The following is a 20,182-nucleotide window of genomic DNA, read 5'->3' as shown; positions in this document are numbered from 1 at the left end:
TTGAAATAACATACTTTTTGTGAGTAAAGATCATATTAGAATTTGAAAAAATGCATTATATGTCAGATATCAGTGAGTTAGTTTTGCAAAACAAATCACAAAGAAACCATATACTAATGTGCCCATCCTAGAAGATTATACAACTCATTGATATAAACAGATGTAAACCTTTGTTTCAATACATCTGTCCATATGAAATGCAGAGGCTAAATAGATATTAATATGAGGATTGATAAAAAAAATAGTGTTATTGAGTTTAAAATGTGCAAATTGTTGGGATATTTTACTGATCATTTTTAATTGGACTAATTACATAAGTGACACCAAATAGAGCCAAGTAACTTTTTTTCTCTTTAATAGAGGTTTCAGATGATCAATGTACTGATGTTACTTGCTTCCTACAACATCTGATCTACCAAAACATTGCTAGGATGAACTCACACTTACCTACTTTTGTAGCTAAAGACATGCCCTTTTATGGATGTTTCAAAAAGAGAAATAGGGCCCAGTGAGTTGACTGAGTGTCTAAATCCTCATGTTGCACATGCTGAGATCCCAAATTGGGCCGCTTTGCATCCCAGGTACTCTACTTCGCATCCAGCTCCGTTCTTGTGGCCAAGGAAGGCAATAGAGGATGGTGCATGGCCTTGGGATCCTGCAACCTGTGGGAGAACCAGATGAAACTCCTGGCTCCTGGCTCTTGGCTTTGGATCAGCTCAGCTCTGGCTGCTTTGACCACCTGGGGAGTGTACCAGCAGACAAAATATCTTTCTTTCTGACTTTCCTTCTGTCTGTAAATACAACTTTCCAATAAAAATAAGTAAATTTTAAAGATTTATTTTTATTATTTTTTTATTGGAAAGGCAGATATACAGAGAGGAGAGACAGAGAGGAAGATCTTCCGTCGATGATTCACTCCCCAAGTGAGCGTAACGGCCAGTACTATGCCGATCCGAAGCCAGGAGCCTCTTCCGGGTCTCCCACGCGGGTGCAGGGTCCCAAAGCTTTGGGCCGTCCTCGACTGCTTTCCCGGGCCACAGGCAGGGAGCTGGAAGGGAAGCGGGGCTGGCGGGATAGAACCGGCACCCATATGGGATCCTGGGCGTGCAAGGCGAGGACCTTTAACCACTTGCGCCACCGCGCTGGGCCCCAAAAATAAGTAAATTTTAAAAGAGAGAGAGATAATATGGAATTCTGTATGGTTGATAGAATATGCTGGAACAGTACTCGTTACATGAGGATTGTGTGTTCGAAATCTTAGTGAAGTCTTGGAATCATGAGGCCACATCATAACTTCTCTAACCTATTTGAAGCAATACTAACAAACCCATTCAGAATAATTTGGAAGCCCATCAATAGAAGAGTTAAGTTTGCAGCTTTTGAAAAAAATTATCTGTTTCAAAGGCAGAGTTACACAGAGAGGAGAGACAGAAAGCGAAAGTGATCTTCCATCCTTTGGTTTCCTTCCCAAATGGTCACAATAACCCAGGCTCAATAAAACTGAAGCCAGGAGCCAGAAACTTCCGATGGCTCTTCCTCTTGGCTGACTGAGTCCCAGCTGGGACTCAAACCGGCTCCCACTTAGGATGGCAGTGCTGTGGGCCACAACTTAATATGCTGTGACACAACATCGGCCCATAAGTTTATATTAAAAACAACAACAACAACAATTTAAGGCATACTACATTCAGCCGCAAAGGTCAAAACATACCCTTAATGTTACTAGATTTGACCCCTCTGGATAAATACCCATTAAGATAACCCCTACAGCTATTTTTATCTGTAAGCATAATAAGCAATGTATTTCTCTAGTAGTAAATGCCAGTAAACAGGATCTGTTTAGCTTTAAGGCCAAGTTAACTTTTTGCATTTGACTGCTCCTGTAGTGTCCTTTACATTACAACAAATGGATTCTCATTATTATGCATGTTAGTGTTTATAAAAATAAAAAGCATGGAAATTGCCTGGAACATGAACTACATGGGCTGAGCCATTATGTGTTTAATATAGTACTGAAAAGTAGGTTACTAGAATTCAAGGTCTGTTACAACAAAATTGGCCAGCTATTAGAAATGCAGTTATTCAGGGTAAACTGCATACTGATAGGTGGAATGTCAGTATCACACAGGTGGAAGCAACCAGCCTTTCAAGATGTACTGGAACAGGAGAATGGGAAGTCTGAGTTACAGAGACAAAAGAAATAAGACTTCTTCTAGGAAATAATACCGAAGCCATTCTGTGTTCAGATAAAAATACAAGGCAGTCATCAGTCCCTTATAAATACCTAGTTGATGGTGATTTATTTGGACGGAGATGCAGTTTCAATGGTCTAACATATACTTTATTGATTATTCTCTTGTTTGACTTACTAAAATTTCCTGCATATTCTTTGAATCTGGAGATTTTGTTTAGATTCTGTACTCATTCAGCCATCCAGTACACACATATGATCTGATTTATATTATCATACTGCTCAAGACAGTTATAACGCTTCCAGAGGCTCTAACTTACTAATTTGATTAGTGTGATCTTTGCAACTACAGCTAAATTGGGCACCTGTATAGAAAACATATTTTGGGAATTCTACCAGTACATGGGATACTTCTGTATTCTTCATTCACTGGGTAAAGACAGAATGCATAGATAAAATTATTGGAACCCTGTCTAGTCTTCATGAAGCAGCGCATAAGGAACCTATCGCTTTCTCGTCACAGAGCACATGGAGCTGTGTACTTAATACTGATAGCGTTACATTCAGGAGAAGTGGCAGGTCTACAAGAGGAATGCACCTTTTGGCAAAAATTGAGAAAGTCTGTTAGAAAAGTGACCCTTTGTGTTAGGATGAAGACATCAGAATTTTAATAGCTGTAATGAGTTTTGGGGAGACGAATGCTGCTGTGCCGATAACACACTGCTATGGTTTTCTTCCTTTAAACTATCAGATAAGGAATGTGCACATTTTTAAAAGTGCTTTTCAGGCTTCCTGACTTATTGTAGGATAGAGGTTCATGCTGAACCTTTATGTGAATTCTAACCATATTTTAAACAATCAGGTTTTTTTTTTTGAATCTCAGCTTTACACTTCTCATTTAAATGGAATTAAATATTTACTGTTTTGCTTTTACTTGGAGACCCACAATATCAGATATACTGAAATGAACTTTCAGGATAAATTAGATTTGGGGAGATGTATACACATTATGTGTATCTAGCATTTTTTCTGTATAAACAGTATAATGTAATATGCTACATGCCAGGAATTTAACAATAAATAAGGCATGTCTCCTTATTTATAGAAATATCAAGTATAAAGCAAACAGATATGTAAAGATGGTCTCATCTAATGTGCTAAGGATGATTACAAGTACAGATGTTTCTGAATGCTGGCATCCTGAATCAACATTCATGTACAATTGAAAAAAGGTACGTTCAAATACTTATTTTTCTCCAGGCTACATTTTCTTTCTTTTTTATTTCTTTCCTGTTCTCTTCCTCCTCCGTTTTTTTAAGCTGCTCTGTCAGTTTTGTGGGATAGTGCAGTGATGTGAATGTTTGTATTACAGATGTTCATACTGACCAGATGCCATTTCTCTATACAAAGAAAGATGTGTGGTTGCAGCATGCGCTTGAAAAACAATGTATCAAAAACCCGACTCAAATGAAATTAAAAGCAGGTAGTTAAATCATCAGTATTGGGAGTGAGGATCTTGGTTTTGCAATTTGTTACCATTGTGACTTTATGTCAAATTCTTCATAGAACAGACTAAATACCCATATAACAGCATGGTAGAGATTATTAAACAAAATGGCACTCAATGATTCCTCTTTATAATGAGTTAATCAGTAGTACTTATTATTATCATTTAATGACTTAAAAAATAATTTGCCAAGTTCCTTCTCCTGACTTTCAAAATTTTTCAAAGATCACCACTGCTCGATTCATTCATAAGAATCGTGTCATAGATGCAGTGTATAGATATGCTATACTTATAGAATCAAAGTTTTATATTCTTTCTGATACATACAATAGTATACATTTACTCAGCACAGTGTGATGTTTTTATACATGTCTGCTGTATAATATAGAAATCAGGATAAACATCATCTGTTCAAACTTCTATCAACTTGTTATAGTGAAAACTTTCAAAATTCTTCTCGTATTTTTAGAAAAATGTATGTTATGCTTTCATTATCTGTAGTCACCCTGCCATGCAGTAGAATCCCAGAATGCCTTTCTGCTGTCTCACTGTAGCTTAGTAACCTCAATATCATTTTCTTTCCCATTCACTGCTGACTACCATTCTACTCTCAATTCCTATCAAATCAACATTTGTAGCATCAGATGGAACTACGTGGTATTTGTACTTCTGTGCTTAGCTTAATTTCATCTGTTTTGAGATCATGAATATGTTAATGATGAAACCAACCAATCTCCACCCATTTCAGGATTAAAAATCAGAGCTTTGAATGATTCCAGTGCTTTGCCACCTTCCTTTGTGACTTACAGAGCGCATGCCTGCTGAACCTATGCAATGGCTTGCACTTCAGAATGTGCTTGTTCCCACATTCACCCATATAGGCTTTGCTCATAGTTTCCAATTTAATATATGCACACATATGTGAGTATATATGTGTGTGCTCATACATCTATGCATGCATACATGTGTATAAATACATAAATAAGTGAAAATCCTTCCTCTCATGAACATTTCTGATTTGTGTTCCTTTCACAGTGAAGCTGAACTGCTGTATCATTGATGAGGTATGAATAAGATGCTGTTATTAATCTAAACAATGGCACCCTCTGGGTATTAAGAATTTATCAGATCAAGCATTAGAATAAAACTATAAAAAACAAATGATGAAAAACAAAATGAATATTGTTATCTATACTGATGCCTTTTCTCCCAAGTATATCTTTAGAATAAAATGATCCAGAAGTTAAAAAAAAAAAAAACACTTTGTTCTCCAATGTGGAGGATTTGGAACACTGGCTTAATTTCCAATGTGTAAAATCGCCCAAGTGTCAGTGGTGAGGCAATATTACCATAAGAGGAAAGTACCAAAATTTTGATATTGCCCAACCTCCAATTCTCATAGTGATAGCCTAGAACCTCAACAGTCATATCAATAAGATTAATTTATATTTTGGAACCTGACACTTTGAACTCCTTCTGCTTTCTATTTGCTTATCTGCTATAGGAGTTTTAAAACTATTGAACCTATTCCCTTCCAGTGCAAATTACTTTTAAGGGCCTGTCCAACTGTGCTTCTGATTGAGTAGGAATACTATATCCAGAAAGTATTTTATTGCACACACTTATTTATTGTAACAAAGAGATGCACTGGGGAGCTTTGAAATTAGTATCTGTACCTGTTAAGTTCATTTGTTTTCTTTGCTTTTCAAATAAGTGCATTTATATATATATATATGTATTTCTTTGTGATCAACATCTATTAAAAGAAATACTTCAGAGAATTGGGGTTCTGGGAGCAAAGTCCTGGGTCAAGGCTTATGTGGTAATGTAGAGAGCTGCTTGGTTTGGGGACAACAGTGATTTGAAGGGTGCTGAGGCAAGGGAGTTTTATTATCAAGTGAGAGAGTCAGGGGGTGTGTATGATTTTTCTTTGTTGTCTAGCATTTCTCAGTGAGGATGGGCTTTTGCTATAGAAAGTTCTTGGTGAAAAATAAAGTTCAGTTTTAGGAAAGGTACTTTTGTTACTAATGGCAAGGCTTTTATAATCATATGTAGATAATTCTGAGAAGTAACTGGGATTTTGATGCCAGTAAGACACACCTTTTCAAGGAGCTGCTGGTGTGAGCAATTTGTGTAGATTATGTTGAGTGGCTAAAACTAACATTAGTTCTAAAATTATATAGCATCATGTCTCATGCTAAGAGGCCTGTGATAAATTTCAGAATACAGATACTGCTTCTTGGGAAGTGTCTGTGTAAAGGCTTTTGAATTTTAGTAGTCCTAAGAGTAAGTGCAAATGTCCCCGAGTCTTATCACAGATTTGTCAGCTTGTAGTTATTAAAAGTCTTAGATTCATTCATAAAAATCATCCACCAGATAGCATTATATACTTAGTGCTCATTGATTGAATTTGTGTTTTAAAAACTTTGTGAGTAGGTATCTTTTGGGCCCAGGGTCATTGTGGAATGTACTCCACCATCTGAGAAAGCAGTACAGACAGTCCCACTGCCTAATCATGGAACTACAGAAGAATGCTTCCATGCTTCTTCCACTCTCAGCGGCAGGCAGGCATCAAAGAGCTTGTCGGTTGACATTCTTACAGAGCCAAGTTTCCAAGAGTGGCAGTTGTAGGTAACTGCCTCAGTACAAAATGGGCTTAGGGGAAATGATGAAAGGTTCCTGCAAGGAGCATCATAACAGCCTCAGAAGCATGTCTTAGAAACAATCCAGCATTTTTCACACCAAAGTTCTGTCTGTTCATCAGCCCTGTGCAATATAATGCTTTGTTAAATTTTACTACCATGCTCATTGCTAACCTTTGTCTCACCTCTGAAAGTCTCTTCTTATGAGAAAGCAAGGAATTCTTTCCAGCTAAAAGCACAACCCACCTCTATCTGGATTGAGTTTGGAAACGAGACCTATTCGTTACTGGTTCTAGCCATAGGAGGCCTGGGGTTCAATGTGGAAATATTGTCAAGTATAATCCACATTGATGTAGAAGTGGTATGCACATGGTTTGTACAAGTAATAAAGGTCAAAATCAATCAAATTTTCTTCGGTTTAATTAACTTTAACCTAGAATCTCTGAGTTCATTTTCTCTCTCTTTTTCCTGCTACTTAGCCCGAGAAATGCAGACACCTAACATGAGAGTCTCGGTTCAGTATTATTTGGATGCCAGTTGATCAGTGTTAGAGGCTAAGTATGTTGCTGTTGTTTGGGAGGCACTGCTTACATTTATGAGTTTGAGCTGTCAAAGTCGTGGGCAATCATGGATGCATTTGAGGAGTTTAGGAAGGCTGATGTAATCTTTTCCTGTGGTACATCCAGAGAAATTCCTGAGGCCTTGGTAATCTCATCTCCCTGGCACAGACCCCCTGCTCTTAGGAAAATCTTCATTGCTGGCCTCTTGGAGAAGCTAAAGTTACCCGCATCCCAACCCTACTCACTTCCAAGGGGATGGCTGAGATAATACAATGAAGATCAAAGGTAATTGGAAATCGATATGTCTAGTGAAATGAGCCAGTCCATAAATGAATATCATAGTTTCCCTGATCTGTGGTAACAACTAATACACAAAGTACCAAAGGATGCAATCTGTATAAGAGAAATTGATGTGATATTTTGAGATTTGATTATTAGCTACAACCTTTGTGTATTTTTTGAGTATTTTCTACTTGCTCATGGCTATAATGTAAACTGGCAATATGTCCTTGTAAAATTTTTAAAAATCTTAATAAGGCAGGAGGAGGATGAGTGAAACACAGACAGGTAGGAGGGTAGGGTAGAAAGGATCACTTTGTGAGTGAAATAAATTTGTCACCTTATATAAATAAAATGACTTAAGCTAAGAGATCAAAGGTAAATACCAATCACATTTCAAAGTTGGTTTTCCTCTTGGCATACTTTAGATTTGCTTATTGTCACTTAGTAGAAATTTTATAGTGTTGCATTATTCTACATTTTTTTTAAATTTAATAGATGCAAAGAAATACATAGTTAACTAAAAAAAAAAAACATATTTTACAGTCTTGCCTAATAGAAAATAGAGAATTTGGGCATGTCCTCTGCTTTGCATGTTATCTGTAGATTATCAGGTTTACTTTATTCATCTGTAAGGTTGTATCTCAGTCATGAGTGTATTAGCTATAAAGTGAGGATGTTAAGCCTGAATAAATTCTAGATCTCTTCCATCGGTTGAAATCTTCATGTTTCTGTTCAGGTCACTATTAACGGACCAAAGGCTGGCAGGCCACACAGGCATTTGCCTTTCTCTGAATACCATTACATGTCTTCTCTTAAACTTTTCCACCTCTAGGCTGGATGTTCCAGTCTGTACTTTATTTTGTGTCTTTCTCATAGGGTAGTTTCTGCAGTGGAACCTCTGAGTGTACTTGGGAGGAAAATTGCTGCTGGAGCTGACAGCACAAGGAGCATTTTGTAAATCACTCACGTGGAGAGCAATACAAGACCCATGAATAAACGGCAAAGCTAACAAATAAATATAACTGAAACCTTTGATGTTTTTCTCATTTAATTTCATTTTGCTTATCTTTTTTATTTTCCTTGCTGCTTTAACATAAAGACGTTCAAAATGTAGAGGGATCCTTAGCCTGATGGATCATAATTGTTTGAATCCACAAACAAGTATTTTCTAATAAAATGTGACACATTTCCTTCCAGAACTACTGCTTATTATCAAAATAAACCCTCATCAAGACAATAAAATCACAGGGACAGTGTGCTGGAGAGTTAGCCTGGAGTCAGCTTCACCTTTGCTTTGGAACCAGGAGAAACAGGACAGTCCAGTTCTTCGACTTCATGAATTATTTACATAGAAGACTGTCTTGCTAGAACATGTCTCCTGTTCCCGTCTTCCACTGTTATGATTATACTCGAGAACAAAGGCTTCACAACCCAGATAGTTTCAGCATCACTGAAAAAATGAAGGTGTCACCATACGGGTAGCATTTATGCATGGTTGATCAAGTATTAATACTTCAGAGTCCTCAATTTTCCCATGGACCAGTCATATCACAGATTTTCTCTTCGAGCTGAATACATTGAACCAAACACGTCCAATCAGAGAAACATCTAAATCATTAGATCCCTGCTGGTAAGCACATTGTCTTTAGTCACAGATGACTTGAGTTTATGTTCCTTACCCAGATTCTGTCCTGTCCTTTGTATCAGCTCAGAAACCACTATCTCCTTGGTCACTGCAACTTGCTGCACAAAAGGCCTTTCAGCCAGTGTAAATAATGCTTTTCAACACTTAGATTATAGGTTCTCTTGTGAAAAGTTGATAATCACTTTAAAATCCTGTCCATCTAGTTACTGTGTGGACTATATTCACATTTTCTCTGGTCCAAATACATATTTCTGTATTGCTTAACTAAGAAGGAATGTAAAAGGAGAAAAATAATTTAACTTACTATTTTGTGTAGCTTATTCATTCGTCTGTTCCTTCTGTCTTTTCTAAAGATCTGATTTTTACTGGAAAGGCAAATCAGATTTATGGAAAGAAAGAGAGACAGAAAGATATTCTGTCCATTGGTTCACTTCCACAAATGGCTACTACAGTGAGCCAATCTGAATCCAGGAGCTGCTTCTGGATCTCCCACATGGGTGCATGGTCCCAAGGCTTTGGGCCATCTTTTGACAACTTTCCCATTCCATAAGCAGGGATCTGGATGGGAAATGGAACCAGCAGGACATGAATCCACTCCCATATGGGATCACAGAGTGTGTAAGATATTAGCCATTGAGCCATCGTGCTGGGCCCTCATTCATCTTTTTAAACAAATAGTATTTGACCTTTCTTTAACACAGGCACTTTTCCAGTCCTTGACGACTTAGTGATACATAGGAATGAGAATTCCTTTAATGATGGTGATTACATTCCAGTTGGAGCTTCATAGGTTTCCTTATTGTTTTTAGTTCTTCAAGTATGTTAATACTGATTGACTTGTAGATATAATAATTTGGAAGGATATTAATGGACTTTGATTATGCAGAAGTAAATGGCTGGTGACCCAAATTGTCATTTTTTTTTTATAATTACAATCATGCATATACACAGTGTATGTGTGTGTTTTTGAATCTCTGCTTAAAAAGAAATGAACCATGTGGTATGTGTTGTTAGTCATATTCACAGGGGTATGGATGCAGCTGAGAATTTTCCACTGTCATAGAGTTATAATTTATTTCACTGGTATATATGGTAAGTATCTACATGTATTAATAAGAAAGAGAGCCATTAAAGATTATATGAGTAATTGGAAGTAAGAAAACAGTGGCCTATAATTAATTAGCAAAGTGGAATGTAGCCAGCAGGAATGCCAAAAGAGAAGTCTTATAATAGAAATCTAGTTTGTATAATATTTTCCTTCATTGAATAACTGGTGGATCCATTGATATATTTACTATCTCAAAGGAAAGATGCTCATCAGAATGTAGGTCATATTCAGATACTAAGTAAATTTATTTAAATTTAAAAGAAAAGGAAAAAATTGGCAGCGTATTTAAAAAAAATAATGCCTGTTATTCCTTCTGAGAATGTCAACTGGACAATGAGACTATAAAACATCCACTCTCTGAACTTGGATATTCAGCAAATATGCTCAAATAGATTCATGCTCAAAGTATCTTCCTTGAGCTAAAGACCGATTGGAATCACATTTATACATGAATTTTAGCATTAACTGCAGAATCCTGCATTTACTTAGCTTGCCTGCAGAAAAAAAAATGTGCAAATCGTAATATTGGAGGGAAAGGAATTTCTGGATTTTATATGCATAGAGGCCAATTATTTAAAGGTGAATTTTTTAAATATATTTTTAATTTTGAATTTTGAATTGTGGTACAATTTTGTATAGTCTGGGATTACCGCCCCCGCAAACTCCCACCTTTCGTCAGATTTTTCCCATTTTGTTACAATAGTGTAGTCCTTTGAAAGGAATCATAATTCGATCAGTCTCTTATTTAAGTCTACCCTTGCATTGTTGGTACAGACAATGTCAGACAGTCCAGCATCCCATTGTCTACACATGTCCAACAGTTTCACTGGGAATCCGTCTTTCATCTGGATGCTGGGATGCATGTTACATTATACCCCCACGTCTGTACATGACAGACCCCAGTACTCCATCACTATATATTACCATAAGTGAGAAGCCATGTAACAAGGTCGACAACCGGTATGAGTTAGAACAGCCACAACAACAGCAACAATAAATTACAGCATAAAGGTGAAATATTTAAACACCACAGAGGTCTTTGAGTGAGTTGGCTGTTTCAGAATGCTTCCTTTCCTTAAGCTCTCAGCTGTGATGCAAACCCTGCTTTAACTGCACAGAGGTAAAATTCTGCATTCCCAAGTGGTATAACTTTAGATGTGAACTAAGATAGAAGAGTTGTCTGAAATAGGTTATGTAATGGATATGGTTATGGTTCTTATTCTTCTAAAATTCTGTATGCTTTTAGGGAAGGATATTCATCAAAGTGGGTGCAATAACTTTCTACACACGATCCCAAGAAGAGAAGCAAATAGGTTAGTCAAATTCAGTCATATTATAGATGAAAGCACTGGTGGCTGTGATAGTCATTCTGGCTGTACCATGTGAAGATTAGGATGGGAATGACAGCAAGTCAAATGTAATGCTAGCAAAATTGAAGTTGATGACCACATTACTCAACTCATCCATGATACTCAATAAGAAGAACCATGCAGTTCAAATAGGGAAGCCACAGCTTCTGATGCTTCCTAATTATTTCTCTTTTTTCCATCTATTTCTATTCTGCAACTTAAATTCATTCAACGAGAGGAAGAGGTTTCTTTAGCACGCAAGAGTCAGGGCCAGTGTGGTAACCTAGTGGCTGAAGTCCCCACCTTGTATGTGCTGGAATGCCATATAGGCAATAGTTCTCCTCCTGGCGACCCCACTTCCAGTTCAGCTCCCAGTTAATGGCCTGGGAAAACAGTCAAGGAGAGCACAAAACCTTGGGATCCTGCACCTGCTTGGGTGACCCAGAAGAGGTTTCTGGTTCCTGGCTTCAGACGGGCTCAGTTCTGGTCATTGCGGCCACATGGGGAGTGAATCAGCAGATGGAAGATCTGTTTCTCTGTTTTTCCTTCACTCTGTAAATGTTACTTTCCAATAAGAATAAGTATTTAAAAAGATGAAAGAGGCAATTTCAAAGTGTAAAGCATAATAAAATGGTGAAATTCCAGTAATTTTCCCCTGAAATTTTACAAGGCCTTGGGAAATAGGAGAGATTGTGAACGTAAGTGCAAAATATGGCGAAAGTGTAGTTTCTACTCCAAAATGTTGGTATGGAGTTTCAATTTTGATGTGCCTAGGCACTGACAGAGTTGTGTCAAGGAGGAAATTTGCTCCCTAGTCATGAATCGAAATATAAGCTGAAATAATATCAGAACAAATTATATTTTTTTCAGAGTTGATGAACAGGGAAAAACAAGGTGCTTATAATTGCAGTCAGTAGGGTTGCACTTGTATTCCAAACAAGGGGGAACTTGAAATGAAGGACAGGGATCATTTGGGGGTGGGGAGGAAGTAAGTCCTGCGAGTTTGGTGCTTAGGCGACTGAGACACTCCACATGCAGTCATTAACTGATACTGTGGCCAGATATCTTGCTCTGGATTATATCCTATGGAATATCATATAGTTCAGTATGTTGTTTGTTACTTTGATATTTGCGCTAAATACATGCAGACATATTTTGTACATTTTTATAATGTTTTCCATTCTTGCATTTACTTTTTTGTTCATTCTGGTGTTTTTTTTTTCTCTGTTAAACCTGGCCCCTAACCTTCCTTCACACTCAATCCTGTATCAGCTATTTATATCATTGCAGAATTTTCTCATACTGTCTGCCTGGAATGCCTCTATTAGCTCTTTCATCTGGCAACCTCATATTTGAAGTTTTCCCTGGTTGATTAAGTTAGGAAAGGGTTGCCTTCCTACTGTGCTATCCTAGCTCTTTGTAAATGTCTCTGTCAGCAGTTACCATGATTGGCTGAAATCTCCTATGAACATTCACAATCATGTTTCTTTAACTAGACTCTAAGGACCATCTCAACAATGCTTGGTTCAATGTGTAATATATGATAGATTCCTTTTTAAAAAAAATGATATGTTTATTTTTATCAGAAAGGCAGATCAGATTTACAGAAAGAAGGAGATACAGAAAGATCTTCCATCTCCTGATCCACTCCCCAAATGGCCATAATAGTTGGAGCCAAGCTGAGCCGAAGCCAGAAGCCAGGAGCTTCCTTCAGGTCTCTCGCGCAGGTGGAAGGTCCCAAGGCTTTGGGGCATCCTCTACTGCTTTGCTGGGCCACAAACAGGGAGCTAGATTGGAAGTGGAGCAACAAGGACATACACTGGTCCGCATATGGTATGTTGGCACTTGTAAACTGATGCCTTATCCATTGAGCCATCAGGCCAAGCCCTATACAGTAGTCTTAAACAAAATTAAATGTTTACAAGCCAAAGGTTAAATGTCCACTGAGTAGAAGAGTGAGAGTACAAGAAAGACTGGTTGTATGACAGTGCTAGAACTATTTTGATTAACATAATTATTAGCTGAACTCACTTAGCAGCATGGGTAATTCATCATTAAAAATTATATGATTTTTCAATTATGTAATCTGCTTAGAAAAATTGAGGATGAAACAGCAAATCAGCGCTTGAGACTAGGAAGAAGCCTTCAGTTCCTTGATGTTTAAATACGTATAAACCTAAGTCAAAAGACAAAAATGTAAAATCAAAGAATAGAAGTGGCCTAGAAAGCATTGAACCAAACTTGCAGAGAGAATGCTGATAAACTTGGATATTGGCAGAGGGTCAAGATATAAGTCTCTAAACCCCTCGTTCTGGGCACTTTTCTCTGGTCTCAATGCTATAACAACTCCAGTTCAAATGCTTATACATCCAGCACAGAATACAGATAGTGCATTTCTCTTCTGTGTTTGCTCTCACTGAATAATTTTCAACGGTTCTTTCAATTGCTTTTTTTGATGGCGTGCTGTGCTCTGCTGGGTTCACCCTTGCAGAGGACATCTGGTCACATAACAAAGAAAATGATTCAGGAGTCATTCCAGTATCCCTTCAGTCAGTTAGTCCACAGATTATTTATTGAGCACTTGCGGAAGTGACCAACACAGAGCTAGTATGATAGAGCTGGCTGCTCTGAAACTGAATGTATCAATTAAATAGTACTTTACAGGATTTTGACTTGGCAAACCTCAACTAACAGTATTTTTCAAGGTTACTGTGAAGCCAGTGATGGAACCCTCACTCAGTAATTAACTTTATATGGAATCATGCCTTTTGGCCTGATATTCCACATCAGCTTTAAAGTTGTCAGAGAGAAAGCATCCAGAATTAAATTCTGTCCTCAGCTGTTCAATGGCCATGTCCATCTGGCCTTTACATGATGGTGACTGAATACCCAAATGGTAATAGAATGAAGGCATTCCTTTAAATACTGAGATTGGAATGATTCATTAAACATTGGATTAGGAGCTAGGAATATGGTTGCAGTGAGAATGACCATTGGGGTTTATGACCATTTGGGCTAATACTTTTCCACTCAAATAACCTAACTTCTGAGATTCAGGCCTCAGTTGAAATGTAAGAAGTGGGTTAGACCTTTTTGAAAAGGAGATTTTCAATAATTTAGCCCATTAAGTTGTAATGCTTAGCATACTTGGCCTTTATGAGCAACTGGTACGTGAGGGATGGTTGAGGTTAGAGGATAAAGAGGCATGACCACACAGCAAACCTCAGGCAATTTTACAGTCTGAATAATTCTTGGGTTCACCACAGTGGTGGTTCAACATGGGCTTTCAAATTTGTGTATGAATGCTTCCTTCCCACTGAGTGGGCAAGTTTGGAGTATAAAGTATCTTCAAAGAGAGTTATCACCTACTCAGCTAAATTTGAACAGATAAAGTTTCTATTCTACATATGCTCACAATACTGCCTGGAACACACTTATATTAAGAAATTGTGTGTATTCAAAATTCAAACTTATCTGAGGATTCTACAGTTTTATTAACTCTGACAAGATAATTTTATTAACTCTGACAGACATAAGATGTGTCAATTACATGAGGGGCAAGACGGAGGTTGAGGTTTTACTGTAAGACTTTCTGTGGAATGCAGGTTGTCTAGCTATGTGAATCACTCATATGCTTCTGACAGTGGAAGCTTAGCAAGGTCAAAGTGTGGCTAGTCCATTGATGTCTGAATTAAGCATTAGGGGCAGTGTTGAGTGCTGATTCCAACATGAATCGGGTGTCTGGTAACAAGAGCTGGTTTTGTGACTTTGGTCAAGTTTCTTAAACTTCCTGCTTTCAGTTTGTTCAGCTAAAAGTTTTAACTATTATTATTTAGCAGAATGTGATTGCAAGATCTAACCAAATAAAGATTGCGTAAATTTGCTGTTAAAGAGAAGCTGATAAATTTTGATATGTTTTTACGTATTTCATAAATTAACAGTAAACTTCTTAGAAGTAACTTTAACATAGTCACTTCTTTTGAATTAATTCAGAGCAAAAAGATGCTTCACTTAATTATATGTTCCTTAGTATTTATTTGTTTAGTCAAATGATAATGGTGATTGGAGATTCTAGGTTATGCAAGTGTTGTCAGCTTCCATAATATCACATTAGAAGAATGAAAATTATCCATGAAATAGATCTATGAGAAAGAATTTTTTTTTCAGAATAATGTATTTTTCATGATACACTTCCATAGGTTCAGTGATTTTTTTTTCTTTCACCCTCCCAGTTCTTCCTACCCCACAATGTTTTCCCCAGTGTTATTACAGTAGTATAGCCTTTCAGCAACAGTCAGAAGCTCATCATTCTGCCTTTTAAGTGTATCATGACATTGTAGCTAAGGACAATGTTACAAAGCCCAGCAGCCTATTGTTAAGATATATTGAACAGTTTCATTTGAGAGTCCTTCTTTTATTTGAGATTATAGATGCATACTGCATTGTATCTTCTCAGTATGTCTCCATTACACAGTTCCTCCTAATGAATATATGTATATGTGTGTGTGTGTATATATCTGTTGATTTTGTTTTTTGCATGAAGGTTGTCATATGTTGGAGAGAACATGTGATGTTTGCCCTTTTGGGATTTACTTATTCATTTGAGCATAATGGTATCCAGTTCAGACCATTTTATTGCAAGTGGTATAATTTCATTATTTTTAATAACAGAATAATATTCCATGGAGTAGATGTACCACAGTTTCTTTACCACTCCTCTTTGAATGAGCATCTGGGTTGTTTCCAAGCCTTCACTATTGTAGATTGTGCTGCTGTAAATTTAGGAGTACAGGTCACTTTCTCACATGCAAGTTTCATTTCCTTTGGATATGTTCCCAGAACTGGTATAGCTGGGTCATATGGCAGGTTTATTTTCAGTTCTGTTAGCACATCTGACTTCCATCGTGGTTGCACTAGCCTGCATTTCCAGCAACAGTTGAGTATGGTATGTCTTTTCCCATACATGCCAGCTGGTGTTGTTAGTAGATTTCCAAATGAAGACAAATCTCACTGAAGTTAGGTAGAACATCACAGTGGCATTATTTGTATTTGCTTGATAGCTAATGAGCCTGAGCATTTTTTCATGTATCTTTTAGCTTTTTGAATTTATTCTTTTGAAAATTGACTTTATTTCCTTCACCCATTTCTTCATGGAATAGTTTGTTTTACTATCATTGAGTTTCTGATGCTTTTTATAACTCCTGGATATTAGTTCCCTAACAGTTGGGTAGTGTGTAAAGATTTTTTCTCCCATTTTATTGGTTGCTTCTTCACTTTTAAACTTAACTTACACATAAATAAAGGAAACCAATGACTGAGTACCTCCAGGTGGTCCAGGTAAAGCCGAAATTTACTGCACATGTTATAAAAATGGCAGTTATCTTCCTAAGTGTACCATAGCTATAAAGTCAATGAAAGATAAACAAAAATAAAATGTATAACAATGAGTTCATGAGTTTTTAATGAACGATGTGGGCTAAAATTTTGCTGAGGAAGAAAACTGTAGACATTTTAGATAATGTCACAAGTCTGATTCAATACATTATGCCATTACACTGAAAAGCATAAATGTAATTTAGAATTGCCTTGCTCCATGAAAGAAAATTCATTTTATTCTATCTTGTGTTTTTTATAATGAGCTAGACATGGTGGATTTTTTCAGCTTCAATTGAAACATAAATTTCATTTACATATAAATTAAATTATATCTAGTTATGGAGCAATTACCACTTGACACAAGCAAAAAATATATTTCACAGGCTTTAGGAAAGATAATTTGGAAGATCTTGGCATGGAAGGCCCACTGGCCATGTTGACTTTTTTGAGAGCATGTCACCTTTTGATGCCTCCTCAGGAGAACTTTATGCATTCTTTTTTTTAAAGATCCACTTTACTCATTTCAATGATGAATGACAAAGAAAAACAGAGTGATGGAGGAGGACAAGACACATTCACATTCAGAAGGGGAAAGAGAGAGAGGGGAGAGTTGTTGGGGGATTTCCTGTCACTGACCTAGCTCATCAAAAACTGCAACACTGACAGTGATGCAGGCTTCCCAAAACCAGGGAACTCCATCTGGGTCTCCTATATGAGTCACAGGGACCAGAGCTTCGGACCATTATGCAATGCTTTCCTAGGCACACTAAGAAAAAGCAGGATTTGAAGCAGAGTAGTCACTTCGGTCTGTACCACACACTGCTTTCTGAGGCACATTAGCAAGAAGCAGGATTTGAGGCACACTAGTTGTGGCTGAATCTCTGCTCTGCTGTGTGATGCAGGTGTCCCATGTGGCAGCTTGTTCAGCTGTGCCACAATCCCCTCTATCAACGTCAACTCTTCACACATATTTTCATGTACACTACTTGCAAAGGAATCCTTAGCATCTTTGAGGACCATGTGCAAATACAGAAAACTCTAGGCATGGCTTTTGTGGCTTCTCTTCCAAGATAGCTCTTGTTCTCTGGTACTACTTTTATGCCATTGTACAAAAATAGGTATTGTATATTTTCCCTGGTCTGTGATAACTGACACACAGGGTACAAAAAGTGTTATTTCCGTGAGTAAGAATGTGATGCCAGGATTTGATCAATATTTATAGCCTTTGTTTATGCTTCTATGGGATAGTTTATTTTTTATTTTCTGCCTCTTTGTGTTTGTATATTTACATAATGCAGTGATAAGTTTGTGAATGTGAAATGAAATGAAAGTATGTCATTAGAAAAGTTAGGAAAGAAAAGGAATAAGAGGATAGGAAACAGGCTGGATGGGACGAATCACCACTGTGGCCCTAAATCCATATTGTATGTAAAAATTGTTCCTTTTATATAATAATATTAAAAACAAAACAAAACAAAACAAAAAAGAAATAGAGATGGGGAAAGGGAGATTTTAACATTGCAGAGGTTAGTTTAAAGGTAAGCTCATTTTGATCACTAGAGGCCCAGTTGCTGGGATTGAGAAGTTAGAAGGGGACACATCTGAGGATGCTGTGTTTGATGACAGGGTGTCCCACAGAAACGCCCACTGAATGCAGAATTCTAGAACCTCATCTTTTCAGGTCCTTTAAAGTATGCCTTATACCAGGACTGTGTTCTCTTTAGTTTATATCAAACTTAATTTTAATTCTTTATCTAAGAGTTAGTTTGCTTCAACTCTGCTTTTGAAAACTAAGAACACAATATAAATGTAAAAATAATTTTCTCAACCCTTGAACAAAAAATTTAACAAGAGGGAAAAATGAATAGTTAATGAATTACATGGCTGTTTATGAGTTATGTTATTTAGAATGGAGTTAAAATATTTTAAAGGATTATGATATATAGGTAAGTAAACATGGTAATCTGATATTTAGTTTTATGATGATTCATAGATAAATATATATATGGGAGATATACATATCTCCCTTACCACATATTACTGGGAAATTTGGACCATCTTATAGTTTTATATGCTTTTTTTATACTTCACAAGTAAGCATTCATTAGTTCCTTATGCAAGATTTTTGAATTGTGTGAACTATATTTTTTTGAAATTTATTTTATTAGTACGATGGGAACAGGTTTCATATATTTCACAATACAGTTTTAGGAATGTGGTGATAATGCTCCCCCACCCCACATTCTGCCTGACCTTGGTCCCAATCCAGCCTTCTTCATTTCTCTTTTCCTCCAAATTTTGACGATGTCATAGTTACAGTTGACTTCCCAATCACAGGCTTGACACTCCATTAGGTAAAGAATTCAGATCTACAAAGTAGGGAAAGTACTCTTTCCTCGAGGCTATACACAGTAAGCAATTCTCAGTAAGTCGATCTCTCCCATAGATTACATTTTTGTACTCTGTGTATTAGTTATTATAGAGGACAGAAGAGGGAAAGCATAATGTGTATCACATGGTAGGTCTATTTTCTGACATCTGGGAAATCCCCAAGCTGCCCTCCTACATGGTCGTACTAGCTTACACTTCCATCAGCAGTGCATATGGTGCCTTTCCCACCACGTGCTCACCAGCATTTGGTGTTTTTCTGTTTTCAGATGGTGACCATTCTAAACACTGTAAGGTGAAGAAGCTTCACTGTGGTTTTTGTTTGCATTTTTCTGATGGCTGGCAAACCTGAGCCTTTGTTCATGTATCTGTTGGCCATTTCCTTCAAAAATGGCCTTTTATGTGCCCATTGTCCAAATCTTAACTGGCTTTGTTGTTTCATATTTGAATTTCTTGAGTTCTTCATGGATCCTGGATATCAGTCCTCTCAGTTGCATAGTTTTCAAGTATTTCTCCCCTTTCATGGGTTGCCTCTTCACATTGCTGATGGTTTCCTTTGCAGTGCAGAGTCTTCTTAGCTTGATATGCTCCCATTTGTTAATTTCTGCTTTCGTTGCCTGTGCCTCTGTGGTCTAGTCTCTTTGAAATCTTTGCCTGTTCCTCTGTTGTGCAGTTTTCTGAATGTTTTCCCCCAGTAATTTGATAGTATAAGGTGGTAGATTTGGATCCTTGATTAATTTTGAGGTGATTTTTTTGTATAAGGTATATAAGGTCTGATGTATACTGTGGCGCACATAAATCCAATTTTCAAAGAAATGCTATTTGAAGAAACTATCTTTGCTCCAAGGATTGATTTCCAATCGCTTGGCAAAATTAGTTGACTGTGCATGTGTGGGTTCATTCCTGGGATTTCTACTCTGTCTCATTAGTGTGTGTGTATATTTTTGTGATTGTTCCAGGCTGTTTGGATTACAACTGTCCTGTAGTACACTTTGAAGTCTGATATTGCGGTGCCTGCCGCTTTGTTTCTCTTGTTTGATTACTTTAGTTATTCAAGGTTTCTTTTACCCATATGGATTTTAGGATATTTTTTTTCTATATCTGAGAAGACAGCCATAGGCATTTTGATTGGCA

The 20,182-nt window shown here is 37.1% G+C and overlaps 1 long non-coding RNA gene across 1 annotated transcript; it reads left to right on the top strand.

Moving 5' to 3' along the window:
- The first annotated feature begins 4,743 nt into the window (after positions 1-4,743).
- LOC121145980 lies at positions 4,744-14,534 on the top strand. Its single transcript, XR_005882132.1, has 3 exons — positions 4,744-4,762; positions 9,854-9,923; positions 14,524-14,534. It is a non-coding gene; the product is annotated as an uncharacterized LOC121145980 (long non-coding RNA).
- The last annotated feature ends 5,648 nt before the right edge of the window (positions 14,535-20,182 follow it).

This window comes from Ochotona curzoniae, unplaced genomic scaffold (genome assembly GCF_017591425.1).
Source record: "Ochotona curzoniae isolate NIBS_2020 unplaced genomic scaffold, NIBS_Ocur_1.0 scaffold_3890, whole genome shotgun sequence".
NCBI classification, from domain to species: Eukaryota; Metazoa; Chordata; class Mammalia; order Lagomorpha; family Ochotonidae; genus Ochotona; species Ochotona curzoniae.
Note: the sequence above shows the minus strand (reverse complement) of the source record. Positions and strands in the feature narration are given on the sequence as shown.